Source organism: Ips typographus, linkage group LG7 (assembly GCF_016097725.1).
Source record: "Ips typographus isolate SLU linkage group LG7, UJ_Ityp_2.0, whole genome shotgun sequence".
NCBI lineage: Eukaryota > Metazoa > Arthropoda > Insecta > Coleoptera > Curculionidae > Ips > Ips typographus.
In genome coordinates, this window is record NC_138428.1 from 7674307 (window position 1) to 7682962 (window position 8656).

General features: G+C 32.7%; 1 long non-coding RNA gene across 3 annotated transcripts; it reads left to right on the forward strand.

Moving 5' to 3' along the window:
• Positions 1-5006: 5006 nt before the first annotated feature.
• LOC145732070 (uncharacterized) lies at positions 5007-7124 on the forward strand. Of its 3 annotated transcripts, XR_014178942.1 has the most exons (3): positions 5082-5685; positions 5771-6622; positions 6677-7124. It is a non-coding gene; the product is annotated as an uncharacterized LOC145732070 (long non-coding RNA). The 3 variants fall into 3 exon arrangements; XR_014178941.1 differs by having other exon boundaries at positions 5007-5714; positions 5771-7124; XR_014178940.1 differs by having other exon boundaries at positions 5007-5685; positions 5771-7124.
• The last annotated feature ends 1532 nt before the right edge of the window (positions 7125-8656 follow it).

The following is an 8656-nucleotide window of genomic DNA, read 5'->3' on the forward strand; positions in this document are numbered from 1 at the left end:
ATCTAATGGCGACTCAGGTGTTCAAAATGGCCTCCGTTATTTTGAATGCACATCTGAAGACGCCTCAATTTCAGCTCTTGGGATGTTCAAGATGGCATTTCTAATTCTTGCAATCATATCCTCGCGGGAAGTTGGCCTTGTTGCAAAGACTATATCCTTAATCCTTCCCCAGAGATAAAAAAATCGCAAAAAAAAAAAAACAGTTTAAAATTTTACCCAAAATGTTAGATTTGGGGCATCAAATTTGACAAAAAATCTTTGTTAATGGTTCCAAAATATGTGTAATTTGGTTATAGTATATTTATTTGGGTTTTTAGGCTTCTTTGCTAAACTAAAGGTAAGTAAGAATTTCAAGAGTAATATTAAAGTGACTTAATAAGTTCAGGATGCGTTTAGTCCCTTTGGAGCAACATGAATGTTCTGATGATATATATTTTTTTAAATAATGCCTAAATGAATTCTATTTAAACTCACAATTGCCTCTTTAACATCTTATTCATTTTGTAGCTAAATATTTAATAGTTTTAGAACATTTACCGTGCGATCCTTAGCCTTCCAAGATCCATTAATCTAATTTTTCCAATATTTGAGGTTAGGATCGAGATTTTGAAAAACGGTTTTCCCTAGCCTATTTGGATGTTATTTGGCTACTTTTTCATAAAGAAAAAGTCATATCATTTCATTTGACTTTTCGGATTTTTTTTTAGTATTTGGGTCATGGTGTCATATAACTAGCCCCCTGGCGGAGAAAGGTTCAACTAAAATAACTATATTTTGGTTGATTCTTATTGCCCAAAGAATGCTCTTTTCGACGATACCAAATTTGTTAAAATCGGTCAAACCGTTAAAAAGTTAAAGCAGGTTATTGCAAAATCAATTGAACACCCCACACCATCTTTGTTTTTGAAATAACTGAACATTTTATTTATCCAAAATTATAGAGAAACTGGTTCTCTTTCAAAATATGAAAAAACTTTTTAGTTTATTATGAGAAATTTAGAGAAAATGCGATTTTAAAATTGAAATGGCAGTTATGCTGTCTGGTGGTTATTTTTAGATTTTGAAAATATTTTCCAGCGATTCTTCATGGCCGATTTACCCAATAATTTTTTTTAAACCAAAGTTGAACAACGAACGGTTCCCGAGATATGGTCGAGAAACAGTCTCATTGGGTCACCCGGTACAACTAGCTAAGTTCAAGTTTGAATGTGACAGATCCGATGCAAAACAACTATGCAACAACAGTCTAAAGTAAACTTATCTAAGATGTCCTTATAATCTACTTAGCCAAAGTTGGGGAAACTGACATAAGTGAATTGAGCAAATAACAAAACACAAAACAAAAACTGTAATCAAACAATTAAGCACAAGGTAAAAAAAAACCTGTGAAAACAAATTAGTACATCAAAAGTTGTTTATACCAATGTACAGGGTGATTGATTGAATTTTGACCACCCCCTTAACTTCCTTAATTTTGATTTTAGCAAAAAACGTTAAATACAAAACTAGTAGATATTTAGGTCTACTTTATTCTTAGATGAACAGTTAATATACAGGGTGTCCCAAATTTGCGTAACGAAGTAAACTTATGTTTTTTTTAAATACAATGATCAACTTTTTATACGATAGTTAAATTATGCGTCAAATAGGCCTTACTGATGTAAAATCTCTGTATCGATATTCAACTGTTTCCGCAGCAGTGTCCTTGATTGATTGAATTCTGACCACCCCTTAACGTCCTTATTTTTGATTTTAGTAAAAAAACATGTTGTATCAATTTAGATGTAGATATTTAAGTCTACTTTATTCTTAGTTAAACAGTTATTATACAGGGTGTCCCAAATTTGAGTAACTAAATAAACCCTTAATCACATAGTCGAGGCAACATTGTTAAAGTAACAGATGCTGCTTCGGAAACAGTTGAATATCGATACAGACATTTTACATCAGTTAGGCCTAGAATTTGACGTAAACTTCAAATATCAGATAAAAAGTTGGTCATTGTATTTAAAAAAAACATAAGTTTGTTTCGTTACTCAAATTTGGGACACCCTGTATAATAACTATTTATCTAAGAATAAAGTAGACCTAAATATCTACTAGTTTTGCATTTAACGTTTTTTGCTAAAATCAAAATTATGAAAGTTGGTGGTCAAAATTGAATCAATCACCCTGCACCTATCAATCAACTCCCAAATGATATGATTACAAGATAATATAAAGCTCATCAAACAAAAAATTATGATGAGATCTTAGACAGTAAGGAGGACACCTTTGTTAGAAATTGTTCTGAACAAATACAGGAAGCAATTTATTTTAATAATGTAAGTACAAAAAACCCAATTTGACAATGCCGATAAACAAAATAACTTGGTGAGGCACATCCTTACAGGGTGTTACAAATTTGAGGCATTAGCGTTGCTATCTCAGAAACTATAGTTGATAGAGCTTTGGTTAAATGGAGGCAAAGTTGCGCATTTTATTGCTAAATAATTTGGTAAAAAAAAATCAAAACATTTTCATTACTTCCGGAGATATCCGACCAAAACCGAATAAGTCAAATTTCTATTTTTTTTTACCACTTTATTAGCGATTATTTTGTAAAATCAATAGCACCCTGTGGAGGCACTTTTTTATGCTCTTCAAGAAAACAGCTTTCGTTTTCAGCTCCGACGTTTTGTTTTTTAGATACCATCATCAACTTCAATGTTTCAAATACCGACCTAAACTTTTTATTTCGTTTTTTAGTTTTTAGTAGCTACAGACCTTCTGAAACCAATGATGTGTCACACTTGTCAAAAAAGTATATCTAGTGTATTATGTACATACTTGGTACTTAAAGTTTTTTAAATAAATTAAGCAATTGAAATTGATATGTTGTCATAATAAGTAGATAATTTAGTTTGATATAATTTAATAATTAGGTTCATTGCTGGTTGGTTTTTTGGTGAATTATTTATTTTTCAAATACTAACATGTTTGAATTTGAGGTTGAATTTTGATGAAACAGCTTAAACTTTATTTTTAGTGTTAAAAAGAGCAAAACCTAAATCTTAAATCATATCAATCTAAATTATCTACTCATTATGACAACATATGAATTACAAATGGATTAAAAAAAAAAACAAGTACCTAAGTACACCAGGTATAATTTTTTGACAAGTGTGGCACATCATTAGTTTTGGGAGGTAAGTAAGTGTAGCTCCTAAAAAATGAAATAAAAAGTTCAGGTCCGTATTTGAAGAAATGAAGTTGTTGATGGTATCTAAAAAACGAAACGTCGGAGCTGAAAACTAAAGCTGTTTTCTTGAAGAGCATAAAAAAGTGCCTCCACAAGGTGCTATGGATTTTCCAAAATAATCACAAATAAAGTAGTAAAAAAATAAAATAGAAATTTGACTTTTGTGGTTTTTATCAGATATCTCCCGAAGTAATGAACATTTTTTTACGCAACTTTTCCTCCATTTTTTTTTGATGAAATTAGTGTCATATTGTTTATTTAACTTAGTTCTACCCAAAAACAGGTGGTTGGAGCTGTTGGTTGGGAAAAGAATAGTAAAAAAATGCCTTTGAAAGTGGTCAGGTTACACCAAGTACATGAAGGGTTTAATAGTTAAATAACTTAAAAATGTGTAAATTAAATAAGTATTTTTAGTTTTTACATGCAAAGTGACACTTTACTATCTATAATTACAGTTGACAATGTTAACCTTAGTGTCAGATTAGTACAAGGGGCAATGTTTATTTTTTGTAAATGTATTGAAAAAGATGCATGGTAACCTAGTGCTAACCATAGTGGCCGATTCATATATGTAGCAATAATTATTAAGATCTGAAAAAGAGAAAAAATATGGAAACTTCCATTTTAAGAAATTAAAAATCAATTTTTAGAATGACTTTACTAATTTTGAACAGAAAAACAGTTCTGTTTGACAACATTGCTAGGGTTGTTAGGCACCAAACAAAATGTTCAACAATCAGGCGGGTGGTGCTGGTACCGATCAAAAACAAGTCATTTATGTTTAGTATGGAGAATGCCATAGGAGTTTTTCCTGTGTGAAAGTGATTCATCCACCCTTATTTTGGTAAAAGTAAGTTAAATAAACAATCTGACATGGATTTCATCAAAAAAGAACTAAAAATAAGATGGCATCTAAATTGCACTGAAAATTGAATGTAACTACAAACCTTACTTTCATTTAGTATAATTCTAATTTGCTTTAATTTAACGTCTGCATAAACCCACCTTTAATTTAAGTAAAATCAGTTAACTCACCTTAAAACTTACTTTTTTATCCACCATTGTAATGTAGTTGCAAAAATTGCACATGATTTGGCTCTTCAACTTTATTGATATGTTGCACTTCTTGGTGGGTAATATGGGCCTCAAATAGGACAATTTCTTCAAAGAAGTTGTGCTTTCTCATCCAGATGAAAAATGGGGAAGTATTCAGCATATACGGGATAAGATTCTGTAAGATTTGTTAAATTTGTAGTAATGCAGCCATGTTGGTTACACAGGTTATGTATCAATTTGCCACTGTAATCAGTGTTATCTTACCTGGGCAAGCAGCCGTTGTATCCATTGTGCTTATGCATATCAAAAACTCTACATTTCCTTGATTTTAGTGTATAATCTTCGTCAATTATTAGATAGTTGTAATATAAATTAAAATAAACTACAATTATTTTAAGCTGCATGCTGCATGCATGGCAATTTTTTTGACAACACGACAAAAAGCTAGCAATGCATAGTGACAAGCTGACAGCTGACAAGTCGGAAGTTTAAGGCGTATTTTGACGGCAGTACTAACCTGAGTTTTAAGTTGTAGTAGCATAGGGCGTCTTTTTCTATCAGAATGAGTTAAAATGAGACAGGCATTGTAAACACTCCAGTAAACACTGACGCCATGCCAAAACACGCCTTTAGTTGACATCGCAAATCGCAACACAACAGAAATGACAGATCGAAGATATTCAGCCGAGTTTGGGACAAAGCGATACGCTGCATGACGTCACAGTGGGTGCTCGGGTGTACAATATGCAATTAAAACCCAGGTGGAAGGTTGAAGGGGAGCCAGAGGGAACAGCCGTTGTCCATGGTTTGGGGGTTGTTAACTTTAGGTATCCACGAATTTCGAGTTGTTTCTTTTTTTTTAACATGTAGATTATGGCTTATACACGTATGGTAAATCCAAAACCGACCATAGGAAAACCGTGTAACGGACAGAGAAACATAGATAAATGCATGTGCAGGAAAAATATCAAGTAGGCCAAAATTTGAGCGCGCTGTTGCCAAACGCCTAAGTATCTAATACCGTCGACAAAACCAATTTTGTTGTTGGATTGTTCCTAATTTATTTCCATTCATTTGGATAATCTGTCTTCGGTCAGCGAGCTGTATTTAGTCCGATTTCTGTCTATTTGTTTAACAATTTGAATGAAATTATTTATTTTTCATTTAGCATATTTTTTTTCTATATTTCATCTGTCATCTGCGATTAAAATCTAACCTCAATTGTCAAATTAAAAGTAAACAAGAAATCATTTACAGTGACAGGCATATTAATACCAGAATGTACTCCTATTAGTCCTATTATTGTAAGATTTTAGGAAAACATGAACAAATAACACTATTTACACAATAGTAAGAGTTCCTCTAGTTGGTGGCCTTCTCAATTTAAGGTAGGAAACTCCCCCCAGAAAATTCATCAGTGAGAGAATAGCAAGAGACTCCTCTAGTGTAGTGTTATTAATAAGTTATTTTTAGGTAGTAAAGCCGATTTGCTAGCTTAGCCATACAACATCGCAACTTTTATTGAGTCTAGAGTCCAGTTACCAACAAAGCCACATTTAAGGAACCAGCTAACAAATGGGGTGTACAGTATTCTGTTGTTATTAGCAAAGTTACTTAGTTGAATGACAATGATATAATAAGGTGTGAAACATCTAAAAGCTTCAGTTCACTAGACAATATACAAGCCATCTGATCCAGTGTTCAGGTTGTGTTCAATCAATTTGCCAAAAGATATAATACTTAGATCAGTGCTCCATTTTAATTAAATTGTAAACAATTTTATGGTTGCTGAGCAATTTTTTGTGTGACAAGCAAGTTCATCCCCCAACTTGGTTGCTGTAAAATGAAGTGTAAAGTTGGCTAATGACTGTGCTTTTTAATTTACAGTTGTAGTTTCAGATCATGCACACAGAAGGTTGTAACACAGAATTCATTCTCCCACTATCTGTATTGCTAAGGAATGCAACCAACGATGTACTTAATAATTATTATATCAAGTCTATAATTATATCAGTTCATAAAATAATGTAATATGGTTATTTGTAAGTATAATAGTGTGTTTTATCATAGGAAATACAATAACAAAAAGTTTTCAATCAACATATCTATCTGCCACTGTACCCAAAGTGAAGGTGCAGACGCTCATAAAAAGGCCTGCTTCTTAGCATATGCCAAGAATCATTGTACCCTTCAGCTGTTCACATTTCCTAGCAATAGGCATGCCTGCTTTAAGTAGACACTATGTACTTTATGGCTTGCTCATAAGCAACCGAACTTCAGATGTGCCAAAAGCAGGCCCCCTTTCACCTATGCTCCAGATAGTAGGTATACTAAAAAATCTAAATATGTATTGCTATTTTATGAGCATGATATTTGTAGCAAACCATGTCCATACATGCTGCTCCACACAAGTAGCAATTGGTCAGTAATAATGTATGTATGTATGTAATACTAATGACATGCTTTTGTGTTTTTATTGAACATGTTTGTCTGCACTGAGAATATTTTTGACCTTCTAATGAATGGAAACATACACTTCTATTTTGTTTAAAAACATGCTGTTTAGTATAACTAAAGGAACTTGTGTTGACAATCTACAGTATAATGTAAAACCCACCATGTTTATAACATACAAGAGGAGAATCAAAGGGCAGTTTTATAAAAATAAATGTTACTTAATATTTTTCTTAATTTCCTTCTATTGATGTTACTGATGTAAGAAAGTTATGGAATGCTACTAAATATTTAATTTAACATTATTGAACTGTCTTTAAGTAAAAATCTGTTCTTTTAAATAGTATGTATGTAAATAAATGTATTAAAATTGTTTGTAAAAGTGTGGGTTTTATTAAAAAAGCCACAAAATTTAAAATTTTATTTTGTAGCAGGATTCTCTCAAAATTTCAAAAATCTAGACTAGGCTAGTTTGGTACAATTAATTGAATTATTAATACATTATCATTTAGACCACTTATCTTAATAGTATTCTATTAGTTCTTTAGTACGCAAACTCGAAATCATAGTCATTATAAAACAATTACGGATAATCAAAAATTCTGAACGCAGCCTGTCAAAAGTATTCGGCCCAACTCAAAAATCAACGCGGGATTATTTTCAAATGACATGTCGTTTATCCTTTGTTTTTCAAATAAACATTTTGTATTTGCAAATTGAAGTTTTCTTGTTCTGTTTTATTACGTCCTTATACTACCACCTACTACCTATTACACTATTATTATACATATTACATTACTGAATATTTATTAGTTAGATTAGTGAAATAAATTACCTAATTAACGGTTTGCGCCCCAGATAAAGGTAAGGCTTAAAATGCTTTTAAAATTACATTTTTGGCAACATTTTTTGTTTTCAAGATGTTTTCCGTCGAAGAACGAGTACAAATTATTAAATGGTACTATTCTGGTTGTGCAGTGGAGGAAATTATCGGAAGATTCATATTTATGTTTGAAAATCGACCTGTGCCAGCGAGTACGACAATTAAAGATATGGTCCATAGATTTGAAAATACTGGGTGTACGCAAAACTGTACCAAATGTAGAGATCACGATTTTCCGCAGCCTCCCGAAGGTATCCGTCATCCTCGAAATGAAAATCAAGAGCAGCGCGAAACGGCAGTTTGCAGTTTGGCAGAAGTCAACTTCCCATGTAATAGTACTCCTATTGCTGTGGAGCTTGTCATTGCACCAACTACTGTGCGAAATATTTTAAAACGGAACAAGTACCGGTGCTATAAGTTACGCACAACACAAGAAATATTTCCGGAAGACTGCGAAAAACGAATGTTGTTTTGCGAAGACATGATTGAAAGGTCTAACCAAGACAACACTTTCATAGCTAATATTTTATTTACCGATGAGTCCTCTTTTTCCTTGCATGGTCGTCACAATCCGTCCGTTACTGTGGCTTATTCAAGGGAAAATAGGCATATAAGCGTACCTATTCGGACTGAATATCCGCAAAAGGTCAATGTTTGGGCTGGCATTTTAAACAATCATATTATAGGACCTTTTTTTATTGATGGAAACTTAAATGACAATAAGTATTTAAACCTTTTAAGAGAGAACGTGCTACCAGCTGTACATAATCTGAACATTAATGCAAAAAAAAAAAATCTGGTTCCACCAAGACGGTTGTCCAGCGCATAATGCCAGAGACGTACAAGCATTTTTGCACCAAACATTTCCAAATCGTCTGATTTGCAGAAATGGTACTGTCAATTGGCCTCCTCGATCGCCCCAAATGACTTCTTTCTTTGGGGGCATGTAACCCAAAAATTTTACGGTCATCGTCACATGAGGGCTGAAGATTTAGGCCAATTGCGACTGAAAATAGTTGAAA